Source organism: Palaemon carinicauda, chromosome 8 (genome assembly GCF_036898095.1).
Source record: "Palaemon carinicauda isolate YSFRI2023 chromosome 8, ASM3689809v2, whole genome shotgun sequence".
NCBI classification, from domain to species: domain Eukaryota; kingdom Metazoa; phylum Arthropoda; class Malacostraca; order Decapoda; family Palaemonidae; genus Palaemon; species Palaemon carinicauda.
Window position 1 is genome coordinate 121,106,230 of NC_090732.1, and position 22,500 is coordinate 121,128,729.

The window sequence follows — 22,500 nt, forward strand, 5'->3', positions numbered from 1 at the left end:
AGTTACTTACTTATTAAGGTGCCTTACTAACATTGATCACATGAACATAACATGAACATGGGTTTACTAAAGCACTACTAGCACAAACAGATCCAAATATTCTAGTAAAAGGGAAAATAGTATGGAAATAGCTATATCAAAGCTCCACAACAACAAACATGAGATGAAAATATGTAAGCAGTATACAGTGATGAATCTCATCAAAATTAGGCTGCTAAAGTACACAACCACATACAGTACATGAAAATATACTAGTACAGTTAATAACCATATCAAAATACTTGTATTGAAGTACCAGAAAACATATGAGTTTAAAATATATAAGTACAATAAATAAAATCATCAAAATATCTGTAATAAAGCACCATAAACACAGGAAATCAAAATATTCAAGTACAGTAACCTAAAAAGGAACAAATGAGGAACTGAGGTACAATTGGCTTACTGTAAGAGATAAGGTATTTAGCACTACTATCACTAATTTGGTTATAAGGGCGGGCAACTAATTCGCGAACTGTCCCTTATATTTGGAAGGGGATGATGCAGTTCCTGGTGCCCAATAAGCAAATGGCCACTTGATAGATGTTTCAGGTCTGCCTGTTATGGACAGACACCAGCATTTGGTATTCTTATGTATAATGCCTCTGGGTCTCGTGTGGCATATTTGATATCTGTCCCCTGTGACGGGCCGAGAGAAAGGTTGTAACTCAAAGGCAGGAAGCAATCAACTGAGTAACTTTATTAAAGAACATTCTCCTTTATATACAAAACCTCAAGGCAACAGGAATTTTCATGTTCACAAGACAGACAATGTTATAGAGGAAAATTGGAGACATGTTCATTCAGGTTCTTTTTAGTGCGAGGGAAGAGCGCAGATACAAGCATAATATATACAAAATAATTTATGTACGATCGTGTGACACACGGTTGGTACATGGCTCCCCCCTAAAAATGACATACTGTACATGTTGAATAGGGCACCCTGATCTAGAGAGGCGAACTGTAGGCGGGTCATCAGGCAGAAGATAAGCAGGTTTAAGACGATCAATGGAGACCCAGTCTTCTTTGCCACAGATGTTTAGTAGGAATGCTTTCGGACTGCGTCGGATCACAAGGAAAGGGCCCGTGTATGGGGGCATTAGCGGTGGCTTGCTAGTGTCGTTGCGCATGAAGACGTGCGTTGCAGAGTGCAAGTCTGTTGGTATGTGATGCTTCGCGGGGGCTTGTAAGTCTGGCGGCACGGAGTAAATTTTCCCACGACGTGACGTATGTGCTGGAGATCATCGGAGGAGGTTGTAGAAGGAAAAAATTCGGCAGGGACGACCAACGGGTCGCCATACACCATTTCAGCTGCAGAGACGTCGTGGGCTTCTTTAGGAGTGGTCCTTAGTCCCATGAGGACCCAGGGAAGCTGAGTAAACCAGCTGCAATCCTTGCAGCGGGACCCCAAAGCTGCTTTGAGGGTGCGATGAAAACGTTCAACCATTCCATTGGCAGCGGGGTTGTAGGCCGTTGTCTGATGTAGGGTGATGCCCAGGGGATTTGCTAAAGATGTCCACAATTGAGAGGTGGAAGTGGTTCCCCTGTCAGAAGTAATATGCTCAGGGATACCAAATCTTGCAATCCATCCAGAGAGTAAGGCAGATGTACATGAGGCGGACGTTGCAGTTTCCATGGGAATGGCTTCAGGCCAACGAGTGGAGCGGTCGATGACGGCAAACAGGTAAGGATGTCCTTGTGATGTGGGTAGGGGGCCTACAACGTCGACGTGAATGTGTGCGAAATGACGCTGAGGTTGAGGAAAGGTGCCCACTCCTGAATCCGTGTGTTGATGTACTTTGGAAGTTTGGCAAGAAGTACAGGCGCGGACCCAATCCTTAGTATCCTTAGAAATGCCGTGCCAAATGATCTTTGCCTTCAGCAGCTGTGCAGTAGAACGACACGAGGAATGTGAAAGGCCGTGAATGAAATCAAACACCTGTCGGCGCATGGGAGCAGGAATCCAAGGTCGCAGTCTGCCAGTACTGACGTCACAGAGGGTGGTGGTGTTGGAGTCGTCGAGGGGGAAGTCTTCCCAACGGAGGGACGGGCAGGATGTCCTACATGCTTGATACTCTGGATCCTGTCGTTGGGCTTCAGCCAGGGCGTTGTAATCCAATCCCAGTTGAACGGCAGCCAACGTGTTTCTTGACAGGGCATCGGCAACGTGATTCATTTTCCCAGGGACATATTGAAGGGTGCAATTGTATTCAGCCACGGCGGAGAGATGTCGGCGTTGACGGGGGGATCAGGCGTCACACTGTCGAGTGAAGGCGTGCACCAGAGGCATTCGGTCTGTGTGAATGACGAAGGGCGTACCTTCTAAGAAATGGCGAAAGTGACGAACAGCCAAGTGCACCGCCAGCAATTCTCGATCAAAGGTAGAATAACCCGATTCTTCCTTGGACAGTTTTCTGCTGGAGAAGGCCAATGGGCAGGGCGAGCCGTTGACCACCTCCTCGAGTACTGCACCAATAGCGATGTCACTGGCATCGGTGGAGAGAAGGAGAGGGGCATGTGGGATAGGAAAAGTGAGAGCCGCAGCAGTTGATAGGGCCTTCTTTGCATTGCAGAAGGCTGCTTCTTGAAGGGGACTCCAATTCAGGTCCTTTGGCTTGCCCTTGAGGTTGGCGTAGAGGGGAGCAAGAGTGGCGGCAATGGCTGGCAGAAAACGGTGATAATAGTTGATCATGCCCAAGAATTCCTGCAGAGCTTTGACGGTTGAGGGCGCGGGGAAGTTCTGAACGGCTGCTACCTTCTCAGGGAGGGGATAGCCTCCTTCAGGAGTGATGCGGTGCCCTAAGGACACTTCGTTGGCGCCAAAGGTACACTTGTCGTACCGGACTACAAGGCCGTTTTGTTGCAGGCGGTCGAGCACGATGCGCAGGTGATGGAGGTGTTCCTCTTTTGAGGAGGAGAACACAAGTATGTCGTCCACATACCATACACAGAAAAGGAGGTACCCTAAAATGCCATCCATGAGACGTTGAAACGTGGCCCCAGCATTACGGAGGCCAAAACAGGAGTAATTGAAGGTGTATGTACCAAACAGAGTGGTGATGGTGGTCTTGGGGATGTCTTCTGGGTTCATAGGCACCTGATAATACCCCTTCAGGAGGTCGAGCGTAGAGAAAACCTTCGCTTTGTGCAGGTAGGAGGTCACGTCGGCAATGTTTGGGGGTGGGTAGTGATCCGGTTCTGTTTGCATGTTCAGGCGACTGTAATCCCCGCACGGACAAAGGGAGCCGTCTTTCTTCAGAATGATGTGTAAGGGTGACGACCATGGGCTGGAGGCCTTTTGGCAAAGGCCCATTTCCTCCATTTCGGCAAACGTCTGTTTGGCGGCTGCCAATTGTACCGGTGCCAGACGTCTGAATTTTGCGAAGACTGGGGGTCCTGTCTTCTTGATATGGTAATAAATACCGTGGTTGGCAGGAATCTTGGGCGTTTGGCGAAGTTCTGGACGGAAAACTTCCGGGTACGATGTGAGGAGGTGGGCGTAAGCATCCGTGGGTGCGCTGATGTGGAGAGCGAGGTTAGAGGGGGCGCATTGAAGAGGTTTCGACAAGTACGAGTCTGTGTTGACCAATCGTCGGTGGGCGACATCGACCAGAAGGTGGAAATGAGAGAGAAAATCCGCACCGAGGATTGGCAATGTGACTTCAGCAACGAGAAACTTCCAATTGAATTTACCATTTCCGAACGATAATGTGAGGTTCTCTTAACCGCAGGTGGGTATTGCAGATCCGTTGGCAGCTACCAAGCGGACGCCGGCAGATGTAGACAGACTACGTCGTGTCTTGAAGAGTTTCCTTGGCAAAAGAGAACGACAAGCACCCGCGTCCACCAAAAATCGCTCGCCCGTTCCTGCATCATGTAAAAAGAAAAGATTAGAAACACGGGAGGCCACTGCCACGAGCGATGGCCTACTTACACGTTTTTTTGGCCAATGACAATCCTTGGCACATTTCTTCGCGGTTGCCCCGAATCTGAAGTGCACGAAGTAGGTTCACCTCACGAGGAGAGCCGTCTGCGGTAGGTTGAAGGTGAGCGATACTGGTCATTTCCCTGAGGGCAAGCGAAGCCCTTTGGTCCCCCAACGGTTGTTGCGAGAGCCGAAAAAGCTTTGCTATACGGGCGGCTGGCGACGGCGAGTACTGCTGCAGAAGGTATGTTTTGAGGGCGTCATACGCTATTGTGGTGTCTCCTTGTTCACAAAGCCAGTCGGATATTTCTGGGAAGGTGTCCTCGGGTATGGCCGCGAGAACATAATCTGCTTTGGTGGTTGAGCGAGTTACGCCCTTGAGGCAAAACTGGACTTCTGCGCGCTGAAACCAAGAAAACGCCTCTCCGCTGTCAAACGATGAGAGTTTGAATGGGACCGCCGCAGCGCCAACTTCCGTAGAGTCCGCCATAGTACCAACGATGGAGGGGCGCGGGTGGAGGGGGTGGAAGGCGGTGGAAGCGAGTCAACTTCCGGGGTCACCAATGTGACGGGCCAAGAGAAAGGTTATGACTCAAAGGCAGGAAGCAATCAACTGAGTAACTTTATTAAAGAACACTCTCCCTTATATACAAAACCTCAAGGCAACAAGAATTTCCATGTTCACAAGACAGACAATGTTATAGAAGAAAAACTGAGACATGTTCATTCAGGTTCTTTTCAGTGCGAGGGAAGAGCGCAGATACAAGCATAATATACACAAAATAATTTATGTACGATCGTGTGACACACTGTTGGTACACCCCTCTTTGACACTGACGTCTTTTTAAGCTGCAAATAGAGAGACTCAAAATTTGGTGCTATGGTATTCTTACTTGTACTACAAGGTGTTTGATGTGCCACAATTCATCCAGCATAGGAATCTAGGAGTGGTGGGTCTTTATATCTCTTTTGTAAATGCCACCCAATTTTCTATTTTACTACTTTATGACATTGTAACAGGGAAGCTCTATCTTTTCTTTTTACTGATTATTGTAATAGAGCACTAACTTCATTGGTGCCACCCCAGCATCCAATGAAATTTCAGTAACCACTATTATTTCACTGCATGACAAGGATCCCTTCAGAATATAAGGCCTCCTGTTTTTCCATAGGAAAAGCGCTCTTGGGCATTTCTTTGATAGTTATGAGCAGGGGATAACCAATCGTTCAGCTTTGCACTGCTGTATATCTGCAACTTAAAGTCTTTGAGGTACTCTGCGAGGCTAGTACAGTTCTGGTGAACCAGATCTCTGCATAGGTAACAAACTGGTGTGGTTTACACGGGTGATAAATCTTGCTGATGATTCGCAGGGAAGACCCCTCTTCTAAGAGACTTGTTGGATGACTAGTGAATGTTATCTCTCCCTGGAAGAGGATGATGGTATGAGTAAATCCATCAATGCTTGCCCTGCAGAATGTCTTGTTTGGGATGAATTGCCTTAAACAGCTGGTCCTGGTCCCGTTCTAGGTAATCATGTCTACAGCCAACAACTGCTTAAGTGCCTCTGTAAAGGAACTCTTTGGTAACACCACTGATGAGTGATCAATTCTTCAAGAATCGAGGAGTAGTGATCCGGCCTTTCTTGCTATGTAAAAGTGAATCAGGGGCCTCATCAGTCAGAATTATTTGGATGACTTTATATGTGATGGCCTGGTGGTAGCGTCCTTGGCTGGTGAATTCCAGACTGGGGTTCGAGTCCCACTCAAACTCGTTAGTTCCTTTGGATGCTGAAATATCGCCATCCGTGTGAGCTAAGGATGGGGGTATTGGGTGAGCCTATAGATCTATCTGCTGATTCATCAGCAGCCATTGCCTGGACCTCCTTTATCCTAGCTTGGGTGGAGAGCAGGCTTGGGCGCTGATCATATATAATATGTGGTCAGTCTCTAGGACATTGTCCTGCTTGATAGGGCAGTGTCACTGTCCCTTGCCTCTGCCATGAGTGGCCACTAAGCCTTTAAACCTGTTGCCTCCTAGTAGACTGTGACAATCAATCCTTGATGCTAGTTATATGAACAATACCCATGTAAATAATGATGCCAATAAACCATCATTTCAAGGATGTTGGTGGAAGAGACCGTGTCAACATCCTTCAACTTGGCATAGAAGTTTACTACTATACAATTTACTCTACAACGAACATAAGCAGGGTCTGGAAGTATTCGTATGGGGAAAAGTGGGTATTGGGTTGCTGTTGATGATGTCTTGCAGATCAGGGTAACTGATGTCTTTCTCCTTCCATACCTGGTCCTTAGCTCTCTTCAAAGGGGGTACTTGTTATTCGTCCTCATCTTTGGACTGCGTGTCCAGGTCTGGGTTGGGCTTGGGTCTCACATGAGTCACAGAAGCTGTTGAAATAAGACGAGATAAGTTAGTGTATGCTCAGATACAAGATAAACTTAGGTTATCGTGATGAAATGTTATTTCGACTTGTAAGAATTACTGCAAGACAATACAACTTAAGAACAGAAAAAATATTACATATCACCTCAGCAGGAACATTTATTAGTTCTTATGATTACCACATGAGCATAAACATATATAACTCACACACATAATTATCAGAATAACAATTATGCCATTACACAATCACCATTACCAGAAATTCGGTAAATAAGTAACGGTTAACTACAAATCAGTCACTTACAACAATGCCCGATCTCTGATACCCAACAGAATACTTGTATACCGAAATAAGTAATTTCTGTTATCACCTGTACCATTAACACATCCCTAGAGAAGACAAGCTATGTGTCAATACCTTCACTAACAGCACACGAAACTCCAGTAATGTGAACAACCCCCACCAGCTAGACACTGGACATGTCGATGGTCGACACCACTACCGACCACCACTAAAATTTACACGTCATTAGTGAGCATCGACATGCCGACATTTTGTAAAACTGGAAAGTTACGACAAAGAAACAACTACTCACTAGTATTTGAATAATTACTAGGGTCTTGACCCGATGATGTAATAAGGTAAGCATTATTTATAAACATATTTATGATGCTTATGAAAGTTATCCATTGAACTTTAAGGTAAACTATAGAAATCGGTCTTAACTCACCAGGTGGAGAAATCCTCATTGATATATATTTGAATAATTGAGGGTTCTGATGGTGACCTCTTCTCAGGCTTTATCATTGATTTTGAGGCGGTTCAACACGAGATGGCTCTTAACAAAACTTTTGGAATTAGGTCCCTTCTGTGATCTCGAAGTATTGTTGCACATTGCTTTTGTATAAAGCTTCTTGAAATGTGAGATCACCTGTTAATTCAAGGGTTGGAGAATTGGAGTGGAGGGGCAGAAACTTAATAAATAGGAACTCCTCCATTATGTAATCGTCAAGGCCTAGTGGACGGGAAGTATCATTGTCCATAACTAATAAAGCTTGGAGTTGGTTCTTCTTCAGAAGTTATTTTATAACCTCGAGATAGAAACCCTCATTAACCCACCCCATTTACAAAATACTGGTCACCCAATACTTTTTGTTTGACCTTCACATGATATTCAGATATTTCTTTTGCACGTTACACTTCTTGAAGGCTTGTGTATTCTCCGAGGGATACAACATAAGTTTAAATTTGTAATCCCCACTAGCATTAATACCGAACAGCAGGCTTAGATAGTATTTCATGGGCATGTGACTGGGAATTGACTTTTCTTCTGTTTTAATTAATCTTCCTGAGGTTTGTCCCCCACCACAAAAAAAAAAAGAAAAAAAAATCCATCTTGTTGCAATATGTTATACCAAATTCATGATCATTATGGAAATGGATATCTCCGCTGCTTGACATCGGAGCTAGCAGCCTCACCGTGTTGCACAACACTGTAAATGCCAGTTCTTCTCTCGAAATTCTCAAATCAGCCCTGCCTCGCCTTGAATGCAGAATGCTTTCTTTTTTCTTTTCTTTTTCAAAATCCCGCCATTCAATACCTTACGTAAATAATTTTTAGGTAATCTTATTACCTGCTAATTGTTATTTATTGAAACTGGTACCTCTTTCACAACACACATTGATTTGATATTTTTTTCTTCCAAATTGTACTAATTGTAGTTGTACCATTGTATAGTTCTGCCAGGTTAGATAAACTCCTACCTTGTTCATGCTTTGTGATTATTTCGATTTTCATTTCTATGGTAATTATCATTATGATGTCGTTCTAAATCATCCGGTGGGAGGGGGTGCGTATTGTCACGATAATATACAGTATTGTTAACTTTACAGCAAATTATAAGATTTTTTATAAAATGTTTTTGTCAACACCAGTTGACAAAGAACTAGCGGTCAAAGCTCAACAAAGATCAATACTAAAGATTCTCACTCGAGTTGATGCTTCTACGAGTGTTGCTTGTAGAGTGGAAGAGTCTGATGCTCTAAGGAAGGTGAGGGAGGGAAATTGTACGAGCTAATGCGAGACAAAATGGGTATAAAAGCGGTAAAAGTCTGGTGAACGCAGCGTGAACACTACATGGGTGGCGTATGGGTACTTAGTGACTGATTTCTGTACATCGCGCGTTAGTCTTAGTATTTGTCCATGAATATTGGCCATGCAGCACAAAAATCTCAATCACAGAATTCTGCAATACTCCTTACCCAATTCTAATTTGTATGCTCATATTCCCATTTCCCAGCATTAAAGGTTATCCTTAACCCAAGGTACTACGATACTAACATAACAATTCCAAAATATTTCCATTATAACCATATATAATTCAATATAAGCGTGCGCACCAAAATGAAGTCCTGCATTATATAGTAAGATCATATTTTACAAAATTTCAATTGAATAAATAGACTTTCATAGTTAAAGCATAACAATAATTTCAAAATATATCCACTTTAACCATCAATAATTCAATGAATACTTTTTTCTGCAACATGAGACCTCAGTGAAGCCCTTAATAGAAAGTCTATATTTTGCTCATTTTGGGTAATTATGCGATACATAATGAAAGAATATATTACAAAGTACTATACTGTATATTGCTAGGGTATACTCATATCAATTTCTAAATATTTCTACTATAACCATCAATAATTCATTGAAAAGCTAGAAGTTTTTGTTGGGAGAGTTGAGCAGACAATGACTCACTTCGTCTTTGTAAATCGGTTTTGCTTCCCATGTATTGTATGTGCATACACAGGCACCCTCTAATTGGCTAAATACAGATTTAAAGTGTCCCTTATTGCCTGAAACCATATGAAGTGATATACATAATTTAAGTTACATTCATTACTCTTGTGATAAATAGTGTAAAATGTATCTCGCTTGCCTATTTGTCTGCTAAAGGCATTTAAAGCCTGATTAAAATCAAGAATACTAAATCTATAAACGAAGTTTTATTATTATTATTATTATTATTATTATTATTATTATTATTATTATTATTATTATTATTATTATTATTATTATTATTATTACCTCTGCCAAAAAGGTTATAACTTTACCTGCGTTTAATTATTTATTTTTTTATTTATCTGTTTGTATGATTACGTCAAATCTTTTCCCCAAAATCTCACCAGATTTTAAGAACGGATAAATATTATATTCGGAGGTGATCCAAATCAAGATTGCTATTCTGGTTATTATTGTTATTATCATACAGTAAATCATTCACTGTCTGAAATCTGTCAATGTTCATTTTACTTTATCATCATCATCATCATCATCATCATCATTATTTTTGGCCACCATAACTCCAGCAAAAAAGATTGAATACGTCTGTCCTCCCGAAAAAAAAAAAAAAAACAGAAAATATAATTATAGAATAACCATTAGTGTTTACATTTAATATGAATGTATATTACAAGTTAGAAAAATAAAATACAAAATATGGATTGACTGGAAGATTGTGATATGAACAGAAGAAAAGTGCTCTCTAGCTGGCATTAGGCAGTCTAATATGAAACCTTGGTTGATCCAGCTCCTAAAGTATCAGCATAAATTTTGTATTCATTTATGAAAGGTGTGATGAATAGATGTCAATTTAGAGGGACTCAACATGGATGAAATGAAAGCGATAAATAAATAAAATTGTAGAGTAAAGCATTTTAAGAGAGGGTCTAAATTAGAATGGAGATAGCAATTTCGGTGATAGCTGATAGAATGAAATGTTGCCTCGGCGAGCGATTAGATTGTTGATAATTTTGTGTACATTATTAATTTAAGGAGCTTAATCAATAATAATTATTGATCAAGCTGTTTGGAGACAGACGTAGCTAGATTATGAAACTTACGAAATAGATTGTTTAAAAAATCCTGGTTGTCAAGAGAATACTAAATATAGTCTAGCAAAAACTGGAGACCCGTACACACAAACACACTCGCGCTCCTGCACACCCTAGAAATAAATTGAGAGTTTTTTGGAAGGAAATTACAGCTTTGATTGCATCCTGAACTTTGGTCTCAATGAAATTACCCCCAATCGTGAGTCCCGTAGATGGGAATATTGAGTTTAAAATTGGATTGCAAAGAAAACCTGGTTACATCAAACATCTCAGCTATAGGGAATTAGAAAATTTCACCATATAATTATTATTATTATTATTATAATTATTATTATTATTATTATTATTATTATTATCATTATTATTATGATTATGATTATGATTATTATTACTTAAGCTACAACCCTAGTTGGAAAGCAGGATGTTATAAGCCCAGAGTCTCCATCAACCCTAGTTTGAGAGCAGGATGCTATAACACTTAGGGGTCTAACAGGGAAAAAAGCCCAGCGAGGAAAAAAAAGTGGAAAAATAAAATATTTGAAGTATAGTAACAGCATTAAAATAAATATTTCCTATGTAAACTATGAAAACTAACAAAACAAGAAGAAAAATAAGATAGAATAGTGTCCTTGCGTGTACCCTTGAGCAAGAGAACCATGATACAAGAGAGTTGAAGACAATGGTACAGAGGCTATGGCTCTACTCAAGACTCGAAAACAAAGGTTTGATCTGTTATTGTCCTCTTAGAAGAGCTTACCATTTATAAAGAGTGTCTTCTATCCTTACCAAGAGGAAAGTGGCAACTGGACAATTTAAGTGCCTTACTTAACCCCTTGTGTGAAGACAAATTGTTTAGTAATCTCAATGTTGTCAGGTGTCTGAGGACCAAGGAGAATATACAAAGAATAGGCAAGACTGTTTGGTATGTGCGTAGGAAAAAGGAACATGAACCGTATCGATAGAGAAGGATCCTATGTAATACTGCCTGTCCTGTCAAGGGTATCCTCTCTCTCTCTCTCTCTCTCTCTCTCTCTCTCTCTCTCTCTCTCTCTCTCTCTCTCTCTCTCTCTCTCTCAATATATGTATGTATATATATATATATATATATATATATATATATATATATATATATATATATATATATATATATATATATATATATATATATTGTAATATTATTGCTTTATTTTTCTAAATTATTTAAGTTTTTATAGATGTATAAGGTTTAAAATATTGTAGACTTATTGTTTACTTTTTTTTTGATAGTTTGTCTTTTCACTGGTGGTTATGTTAGTGTTTATAATGGACTAACGGCTGTTTTATATTTTCAAGTGGTGTGGGTTACGTGGCTGCGCTCCTGCGTGAACGGAGTTTTGGAGGGGCTTTTTTTGAGGATGGTTTCTGGAGTGTGTTTCTGAGCCTCCAACATTGAAGGGCACGACATTTGCTACTGGATTATATTTACTCCTCGCCATTGCAGAGCTACAGTGTGAAGCTATTTAGCTTTCTTTGGATATCCATTCTCTGCAGCGAGGATCCAGTTCATCTTAACATTTTGTGTACTGCCCTTGGTTCAGTAAAAGCCAAGGGGACCTCTCTGTCCCAAGGTAATAATATTTATACCTGTTAAAGTATCGTGATCACGACCGTTGATAGACAGCTGACGTCATTAGTGGAGCTTGTGAAAGCCTTTGAATCACACCAGCCATCGTCAATTTGATAGGGATATTTAGTTTGTATTTGTTAGGATGTTCTCACTTTTCGTTGGCCTTCTCCTTTCTGGACCCTCTCTCCATTTAGTATGCATGTGTTGATGACCTTTCTGTAATCGTGTAATTGTTTTCTTTTACAGGGAGTTAAGATTGAGTGTGTATAATTTATTATTGTATTATTGTGGTTCAGGTGTTATTTCTGTCTTGTTATTATGTATTAAAATTAAGGAAATTTTTGTGGTATTTTCTTCGTCCCCTTGAGTTGACTTTGCACTCGTATTGACATTTGGTTACTATTCCACCTTTAGTGGACTTAGTACTGTATGATGGTGAATACTATTTGATAAGTGTAGTGTTTTGAGTGGTGGTCAAAACCAGCCATCACAAGTGGCGACCGTGGCAGGATTGTTCGTTCCTGAGTATTCACCTGTTTGTGCAAAGTTAATTCTTGGGGTAATTTTTTTTTTTTCAGGCAGTGTATTTTCACCTCCTCGGTGTTGTTTTATGTAAATTTAGTGTTTTGTGTGAATAAGTGATCATGGCTGTTAACGTATTCGAACTCCTTAGAGGAGAGGGGTGGCAAGAGAGGTTGGCAGAGTTAAATAGGGAAGACTTGGAAATTGTTGCAGAGCATTTTGAATTGGAATATGATGTGTCCATTAGAAAGGGTGTATTGCTATTGCAAATTTATGATTATGTTAAGACTGTAAAGACAAGTGGGGAACAAGAGGTGAAACCTGATAATGTAGTGTCAGTAGAAATTTTGGATAGGCAAATTGCCCTGAGACAAATGGAATTTGAAATGGAAAAGTTTAAGGCAGGGGAAAGAGAAAAGGAGAGGCAGCATGAGATTGCTATGAGAAACCCAGTTTCTTTTTCCCCCGCCCATTCCCCAAATAGGTTAGTAACTCCTGCTATTAATTTATCGCAGGCTCTCAAATTTGTACCTAAATTCGAAGAAAATAATGTAGCAGAGTTTTTTGTATCGTTTGAGAGGATTGCTGCAAGGTTGGAGTGGCCCCAAGAGTATTGGACCACTCTTATACAAAGTAAATTGGTTGGAAGAGCTCAGAGGGTATATGTAACGCTGGAGGAGGATCTATCAGCAGATTATGAGAGTGTGAAGGCTTGTCTTGAAGGCCTATGAGTTAGTCCCTGAAGCTTATAGGCAACGCTTCCGGAACTTAGAAAAATGTAGGGAACAAACTTATGTTGAATTTGCCAGGGCGAAGGAACAGTATGCTAGCGATTGGTTCAAGTCCAAGGAGGTGGGAGATTTTGAGAAATTGAAGGAGTTAATGTTGGTGGAGGAGTTTAAAAGGTGTGTCCCGGATAAACTGAAGGTCCACCTCGAAGAGTTGAAACTCGAGACTGTTCAGGAGGTAGCCATCGCTAGTGACGAATATTGCTTGTCTCATAAGAGTGAGTTAGGGGGAGTAACGACAAAGGTGAATTCTGGTTGGGTTAAGACGGGTAGGAATAATAATGCTAATCCTAATAATAATGCTAAGGTGTTTAGTAGAAATAATCAGGGAAGTAATAATAATCAGGGTAACGCTAATAATAATTTTTCTCCTAACAGAGGCAATAGGCCAAATATATATAATCCAGAGAAATTGAAAACATTGACGTGCTTCTTTTGCAATAAGAAGGGGCACGTAAAGAGTATGTGTTATGCGTTTAGAAAATCTCAAAATGCTAATGTTAGGCCAGTGATGGGTGTGGAAGAGAGAGAGAGAACCTACCCCAACAACATCCGCTGATCAATGACTACCTGGTTGTTTTGACAGATATTTGTCTTTCGGTAGTGTCTCCTTCGCCAATTCTTCCGAGAAAAGACGAGTGCGTATTTTGCGTGATACCGGGGCAGCTCAGTCTTTGATTCTAAGGGAGGCATTACCTTGTAATTTTGTACCCAAAAGTGGGGAATTTGTGTTATTGGCTGGTTTTCCTGATTCTGTAAAGTCATATGCTATTGAAAATTTTAATTTAATCTGCCCTTCCTTTGCAGGGAATTTGAAATTGGCCATAGTTGATAGATTCCCGGTTAAGGAGGTTGATGTTGTGTTAGGGAATGATGTGGCTATGAAGAATAATAATTGTCCGATATTGATAAACCCTAATAGTGAAGTAGCAGCAGTTACTCGTTCTAGTGCTAGAATTGTTGACGCTGCAGAGTCAACAATTGATGTAGATTTAAGTAGTTTAGATCGTAGTGATAGCCTAGCTGTAGATCTTGGAATGTTAACGGAAAAGTTAAATTGGACTACTGAAGAGCTAATCAAAGCCCAGAAAAAGGAGTTTCGGGAACTCTCTATCGAGTCAGGTGAGGTGTCTGATATGACTGGTCCCAAATTTAAGATATTTAATAATATTTTATATAGGTTGAGTAGGCCTATTGGGGTGGATAATGTTGATTATGAAATTGTGAAACAGATAATGGTTCCTTTTGGTTACAGGAAGGAGTTAATGTCATTGGCGCACGAAAGTGGTCTGGCCGGCCATTTTGGAATTCATAAAACTTCTTGCAAATTGTTAGGGAATTATTATTGGCCGAAGTTGAAGGCAGATGTAAAGAAGTTTGTCAATAGTTGTGATGTGTGCCAGAGGGTCGGTAAACCCAATCAGCGGATTCCAAAATCGCCTCTATGTCCTATTCCAGTAGTTTCCGAACCTTTTAAGGAAGTCATTATTGATGTGGTTGGACCATTACCGAAGACGCGTAGTGACGTCTCCAGTGACTTCGATTAGGACGCAAACGTTATCAGCGACTTCGTATCTCACCGAGCGCATCGGTGTGTGTCTCTCTCTCTCCCTCTCTCGCTCTCTCTCTCTACGGAAAAAGTGCCTCAAGGAAATTCATTCAGTGAGATTGAACAAGAACATGAACAAAACTATCGTCCTGAGAACGGAGTGATTTACTTCTAAAGAACTGTTTTGAGAAATTAACAGAATTTTCGCTTTACCTGACAACGGAGTTAATCAGTTAATAAGGAACTGTATTGAACTTAGCCAAATTCTGACTTTTCCGACATCATTAAGTTATGTAAACTGGAATCAGCGTCATTGGAGTACTAAATAGTGCAAAATTACATATTAATAGTTGATTACAACTAGGACACAGGTAAGAGTTACCAATTATGGTTTTCCTGACCCATTTGGACTTAGATATAGTGTAAACTACGAAAATGTTAGGAGCCATTAAGAAAATTAGAAAGAAACCTCATGAAAAGACTGAAACAGGAAAATCAGTTGAAGATGAAACAAATGAATTTCTACAAATAATGAAGAATACACCAGTATATGATAGTGACAACATGGAGGAAGGCGCCTGTGGAAGAAATGATGAATCAGCGAATGGATCGTTGGCCACCGTGGAATCTGATGACACTGAACTATGTGAGCACTGCAAGACTGTCGTTGCCAATGAAGGAATTTGTTGTAATAGATGTCAAAAATGGTATCATATTGAAAACGAATGTTCTGGATTAATAGAAAATTTATCACAAGCTGGCAGAAGACTATTATGTAATGAACATATTTATTACATATGTAGAGAATGCACTGATAAGTTCAATGAGGATGTAGCAAACATACAAAGAAAAGTATTGGATGAAGAAGTCGTAATGTCCCATCATTTGGTTCAGGTCTTGATGAATAAAATAGAAGAAATGAAGGATAGCATGACAGAAATGAGAAATAAATTGCAAGAAACAAGAGATGAGATGCATGAATTAAGAAATGAAATGAAAGAATTAAAAAATGAAAAGAAAAGGAATGAAGATGACATAGATAGGAAGCATCTAACTGGCTCATATGCTGAAAGGCTGAAATCAAAGAAAACATTGATTGTAAAATCAACTGATGAGGTGTCAGCAGTTAATAATAAGAAAACAATTATGACCAAATTAAAAGCCCAAGTTGAAAGCACTGCTGAAACAAAAGATGGCCACCTGATCATAAAATTTGCAGATAAACAGAACCTGGAGCAGGCAAAATCAGAATTGAAACAAGGTAATGTAAACAAGATCACTGTTACTGAAAAAGGAAAACTTAAACCGAAGATAAAACTTACTAATGTACCAGAAGATGATGATGATATTATTCAAAGTCTGAAGCTTAAGAACCAGTGGCTAAATAGACACATTGTAGAAAACGATGATCTGACTATCATAATGCAAGAAAATTCAAGAATGGATAAACATAAACACTATATTATAAAATGTACACCTAAGATACGTAAAGCAATCTATGAAAATGGATATAAACTTAGTACCACATATAGAATATGTAATGTTTACGATCATTACATGCCCTACCAGTGTTACAAATGCCAGGAATTTGGGCATAGTGCAGTAAATTGCAAGAATAAACAGTCGTGCCCCAAGTGCGCGAGAGAACATAAAGCAGGTCATTGCAATGTTGTTGAAGTTAAATGCATAAATTGTGTGAGAAAGAATTATGATGACACAGAACATAAATCCTATGACAAAGTAAACTGTGAAGTTTATAAGCAAGAAATAATAAGAGCCAGAAACAATACTGACCATGGCTTCGATTAAGAAAATATTATGTAATCTAATAAATATACAATCCATTGGCAACAAAACTCATATCATTAAGGAAGTCGTAAGTGATCAAGATGTGGATATTTGCTTATTAACTGAAACTTGGTTGAGTGGTAATGTGAGTGACAGATCGAAAATAAATGAAATGACACCTAAATCTTATAACTTTTATCATGAACCAAGAGAAAACAAAAGAGGTGGTGGCATTGGAATCTTAATAAAGAAATCATACAAAGTTACAGTAAGAAATCATCTCATAGTTAATTCATTTGAATATATGAATATTAAAATTTTATCTCGAAATATAAATCTACAAATAGTTATACTCTATAGACCACCGTGCAAAAGCAAAAGAATGTTTCTAGATGAATTTAATAACTTACTAGATACATTAAATGACAATCGAAATATAGTTATATGTGGTGATTTCAACCTACATCTTGATAACAGAGTAGACCCATATGTCAATGAATTTAGAGAATTGATTGACAACCACGACCTTGAAAACATAGTGTCTGAACCAACAGCTCAGTCTAATCATATACTAGATCTAGTTATAGTAAACAAAAACAACAACATCATACTAAATATGGAGATTGAACCTGACTGCTCTATATCCCCAATGCATAAGTTGATGTCTTTTGAAATAGACGTTAGAAAAAATAATGCAATACAGAAGGAAATCACATACAGAATTAAGACTAACTTTGATCCAAAAGAGTTCATTGAACAAAGCCTAGAGGATATAAAAGAGATAACACCAGTCTGTAACTGTGAAGAGAATCACACCCTTGTAGAGGGACAATCCTGTATAAACTGCATTACTGATAGAAGTAAAACTATACTTGCAACTAATTATAATAATAGGTGCCCGGAAATAACAAAAATAATCACAATTAAAGAAAAATCGAACTGGTTTGATAATGAATTACACGAAGAGAAAAAAAGAAAAAGAAAAATGGAGGATAAATGGAAAAGAAATAAAAATAATGAAAACTGGCAACATTACAAAGCAGCTAGAAATCGCTACAATTACCTTATCTTAGTTAAAAAAAAAGGCCTATTATTAAAAAGTGTGCAATGAAAATGACCCAAGGAAAATACATAAGAACCTAAAGAAACTATTAGGTCTAAAGACAGAAATAGTGTTGCCCGATATAACTAATGATCCTAAATGCCTAGCAAATGGTTTTATTAACTATTTTGAGGAAAAAATAAATCAAATCTGCTCCAGTTTTCACAACATCAGCACAACAGAGCAAAGGAATACATCAGCAACAGGTGTAAATAAGCTAAGGGTATTCAAAGAGTTAAGTCAGAGTGATTATATGAGAATAATAAAGAAGTGATTATATGAGAATAATAAAGAAAGTAAAAAAAACCTACTGTGGAAATGATCCATTTCCAATTAATGATGTAAAAGATGCAGAAAATTTCACTAGACTACAAGAGACCTACAGAAACATGGTAAATATGAGTCTAACACAGGCAGTTTTCCCTGATTGTGAAAAAGTTGCGTGTATCAAGCCTGTGTATAAAGGAAAAGGTGATGCAGACAATTTAAGTTCATATAGGCCAATATCAAATCTGTCATATTTTTCGAAAATTATTGAAACTGCTGTACACGAACAAACCTGGAAATATCTGAAAAAATCTAATGTCATACCTGATGATCAATCTGCATACAGAGAAAATTACTCCACAGAAACAACAATATTAGCGATAAAAAATGACATAACAGAAATTATAACAAATGGCAAGTGTTGCATTCTTGTAATGCTTGATCTAAGTGCAGCATTTGATACTGTAGAACATACATATCTGATGGAAGACCTTAAAGCTGTGGGCATCGTAGAACGAGCACACGACTGGTTTGTGAGTTATCTTGAAAAGCGCAAAGTTAAAGTAGTAATATCAAATGTTGAATCTAAGACTAGAAAACTAACCAAAGGGGTGCCTCAAGGCAGTGTACTGGGTCCTCTCCTGTTTGAAATTTACACGATTGAACTGGCAAATATACTTGAAACTCACAGAGTTAAGTTTAAAATATACGCTGATGATACACAATTCTATTTCCCAATAGAATCAGTTGATGAAGCTAAAAGAAAGATACATGAAATAATGAATGACATTAAAGCTTGGATGTTAACAAAAAAGCTCAAGCTCAATGAAGACAAAAGTGAATGTATTATTTTTGGAAATGAAAAAGATATAAAAAAGAGTCGAATGCTTCCAAAGAATTGAAATAGGTCAATCGATCATTGACCTAAAGAAATCTTGGAGTAATCATGGATAATAGACTGACAATGAACGAACATATAAATAACATGGTAAGAAATTGTCACTATCATATTAGAAACATAGCATTTATTAGTAAATACTTAGATGAAAAATCTATTGCCATACTCATTTATCACCACATATTTTCAAGAATTGATTACTGCAACTCACTGTTCTATGGCTTACCAAATTATCAGCTGAAGAAAATTCAGAGAGTACAAAACAGAGCCGCCAGGTTAATAATAGGACTACACAATAGGGAAAGAATTACCCCTGCACTAATTAAGTTACACTGGCTACCGGTAAAAGCGAGAATTGAATACAAGCTACTCTTACTAACGTTTAAGATACTGAACCAAAATGAACCAAAATATCTAAAAGAATGCCTGAATAAACTAGAACTGGGAACAAATGTTAACACAAGACACATGAGTGACAAACATAGGCTATCTGAACCAAGAACAAATAGTAAATTTGGTGAAAGGGCTTTTAGCTACTGTGCGCCTAGACACTATAATAAACTGCCAACTGAAATGAAGGACCTAAAGGGAGCAATTGAATTTAAGAAGAAACTAAAGACATTACTTTTCACAAGATCATATGATTTGGAAGATGCTACAATCAAAGAATTGTATAAGTTATAATGAAAATGTTTCGTTAGATGATTAATATGGACCCGCCCGAGAAGTAGTTCACTCGACTTCAGTGGAGGGTTGGATTTAAACCCAAAACAAGTAAACAAGTAAGGTAATGAATATATTTTGACAATCATGGATAGGATGTCTCGATATCCCGAGGCAATACCACTACGTACAATAAAAAGTGTTAAAATTGTAGATGTACTAATTGACTTTTTTACCAGGTTTGGGATGCCTAAGATTATTCAATCGGATTGTGGTTCTAATTTTGTTAGCAGGTATTTCAAAGATAAAATGGCAGAGTTAAATATAAAACATGTGACCTCTTCTCCATATCATCCGGAAAGCCAGGGAGCTCTGGAGAGATTTCATCAGACCCTGAAATCCATGGTAAAGAAATATTGTTTGATTAATGGTTCTGAATGGGATAAGGAATTACCTTATTTGTTGTTCGCTTTTCGTTCTGTCCCAAGTCAGTCTTTAGGTTTTTCGCCTTTCAGCCTTGTGTTTGGCCATTGTGTTCGAGGTCCTCTTGATGTGGTTCGTGAGTCTTGGGAGGGAGACGTCCCTGAGGTTAATTTATTGGATTATGTGTCTAATCTAGGCGATAAATTAACCAAGGCTTGGAAATTTGCGGGTGAAAACTTATTATGTAGCCAAAAAAGAATGAAGTTTTTCTTTGATAGAAGGTCCAAGGCACGCGACTTTGCGGTAGGCGATAAAGTATTGGTTTTGTTACCCTTCCCAGGGAATCCATTGAAAGCTTCTTTTTCAGGTCCTTGGAAAATTTTGAAAAAAGTAAGTGAAGTTAACTATTTAGTGGAGACACCTCAAAGAAGGAAACCTTTTCAACTGTGTCATGTAAATATGTTGAAAGCTTATATGGAACGGGAAAAAGTCATTCCTGTGGCAACTATTGGGAACACGGTAGATTCTGAGAACAATAACCATTTTTCTTTTTCAGAGGGGGAGGGTATTGATGATAATTGTTTTAATGGGTGTGAATGGCGGTCGGATAATAGAAAGTCTTTGGAAAAATTTTCGGGAGTAATTTCACATTTAGGTAAGGAAGAACAAAGGTCTTTGAAAAATTTAGTATCTAATTATAAAGAATTATTTTCGGATGTACCGGGTAGGACTTCGGTCCTTGAACATGATGTAGAGGTAGGTAGCGCCACTCCTGTGAAACAATCTCCTTACAGGTTGAATCCCTTGAAAAATGAGGTTGTAGCAAAGGAAGTGGATTATATGCTAAAACATGACCTAATTGAACCTAGTCAAAGTCCTTGGTCATCACCTGTTGTATTGGTCAAGAAATCCGACGGTGATTTCAGGTTATGTTTTGATTACCGTAAGTTGAATGAGTTATCTAAATCTGATTGTTATCCATTACCTCGAATTGAGGATTGTATTGATCGAATGGGGAAGGCCAAATACATTAGCAAATTCGATTTGTTGAAAGGTTATTGGCAAGTTCCTCTTTCAAAGCGGGCAAGGGCCCTGTCTGCTTTTGTAACACCACAGGGATTGTTTCAATGTAAAGTTATGCCGTTTGGTATGAAGAACGCGGCTGCTACCTTTCAGAGGTTAATGAATACTTTAGTCCATGGTTTAGAAGGATGTGTTGTGTATATTGATGATATTGTTATTTATAGCGATGATTGGGAAACCCATTTAAAACGTATTAGGGCACTATTTGAGGTGTTGAAAAAGGCAAATTTGGTAATTAATTTAAAGAAAAGCGATTTCGCAAAGGCGAAGGTGGTATATTTGGGTCATGAGGTTGGTAATGGTAAAGTTGCTCCTAAGCAGGCCAATATCGAAAGTATTGAAAATATGGTAGTCCCTAAATGTAGGAGGGATGTCCGAAGATTCCTTGGTTTGAGTGGGTACTACCGAAGGTTTGTTAGGAATTTTTCGGATATAGCCGATCCGTTAACAAATCTCTTGAGAAAGAACGTAGCATTTGTCTGGACGAATGAAACGCAAAGGGCTTTTGATAATTTAAAAAGAGTTTTAATTAATTTCCCTGTCTTGAGAGCTCCTGATTTTGACCTTCCTTTTTCTCTTGCCACGGATGCAAGTGACGTTGGTGTAGGAGCGGTGTTGTTGCAGAATGACGAGCAGGGAGTTTCTCATCCTGTCGCATTCTTTTCAAAAAAATTGTCCTCCGCCCAACGTAGGTATTCCACTGTGGAGAAAGAGACTCTTGCTTTAGTATTTGCTATTAACCATTTTCAGGTTTATCTCTCCTCCTCAGATACACCTATTAAGGTCTTGACAGACCATAATCCCCTGACCTTCATCAGCAGATACAAAAATAAAAATCAACGATTGATGAGGTGGAGTCTCATGCTGCAAGAGTGGAATTTAGAATTTTCCCACATCCCAGGATAAGATAATATTGTTGCCGATTTTCTCTCTCGCAGCGTTGAATATTAGTTGATTGACAGAGGGCTATGCAGTTATTAAAGGTAGTATCTGTATCGTTCTAATTATGGTGTGTGTGCTGTTGAAGTGGGCACGTAGTGAGTAGAAGTAAATGTATATTTAAGATTTATTAATCATGGTTTGTTTACAGAAGGCTATAATGTTCTGGGTATATTATATGGGATCTTTAAGGTTAAAAGGTGAGGGTGATCACTGGTACTTTCCAATGATTGATTAATTAGATGGGTCATGGGCTCACGGGTCTGTAGCACAACAGCCGTTTTTTAGGCGCTACAGGCTGGTGTATGAGTGGTACCCTAGACTGAGTTAAGGTTAATCTACTAAGGTTTAGAGGTTTCAGGTACGATAAGGTTTATAATAAGCTAAGAAAAGAGATAGGCACTAATCTGGTATTCTGTATTTTCAGGCTAATAATTACGCTTCATCGATTTTGTTTGTTTGTTTGCACAGGGGAGTCTTGTGGTGGTCTTCTCTGTGTCGTTCGGTGTGTGTATGTATTGGACACTATGGTGATAAGTGTGATATATAACACTGAAATAGACAGTGGTTTTTGTGATCAACATTTATTGATAGTGAGTGAGGTGT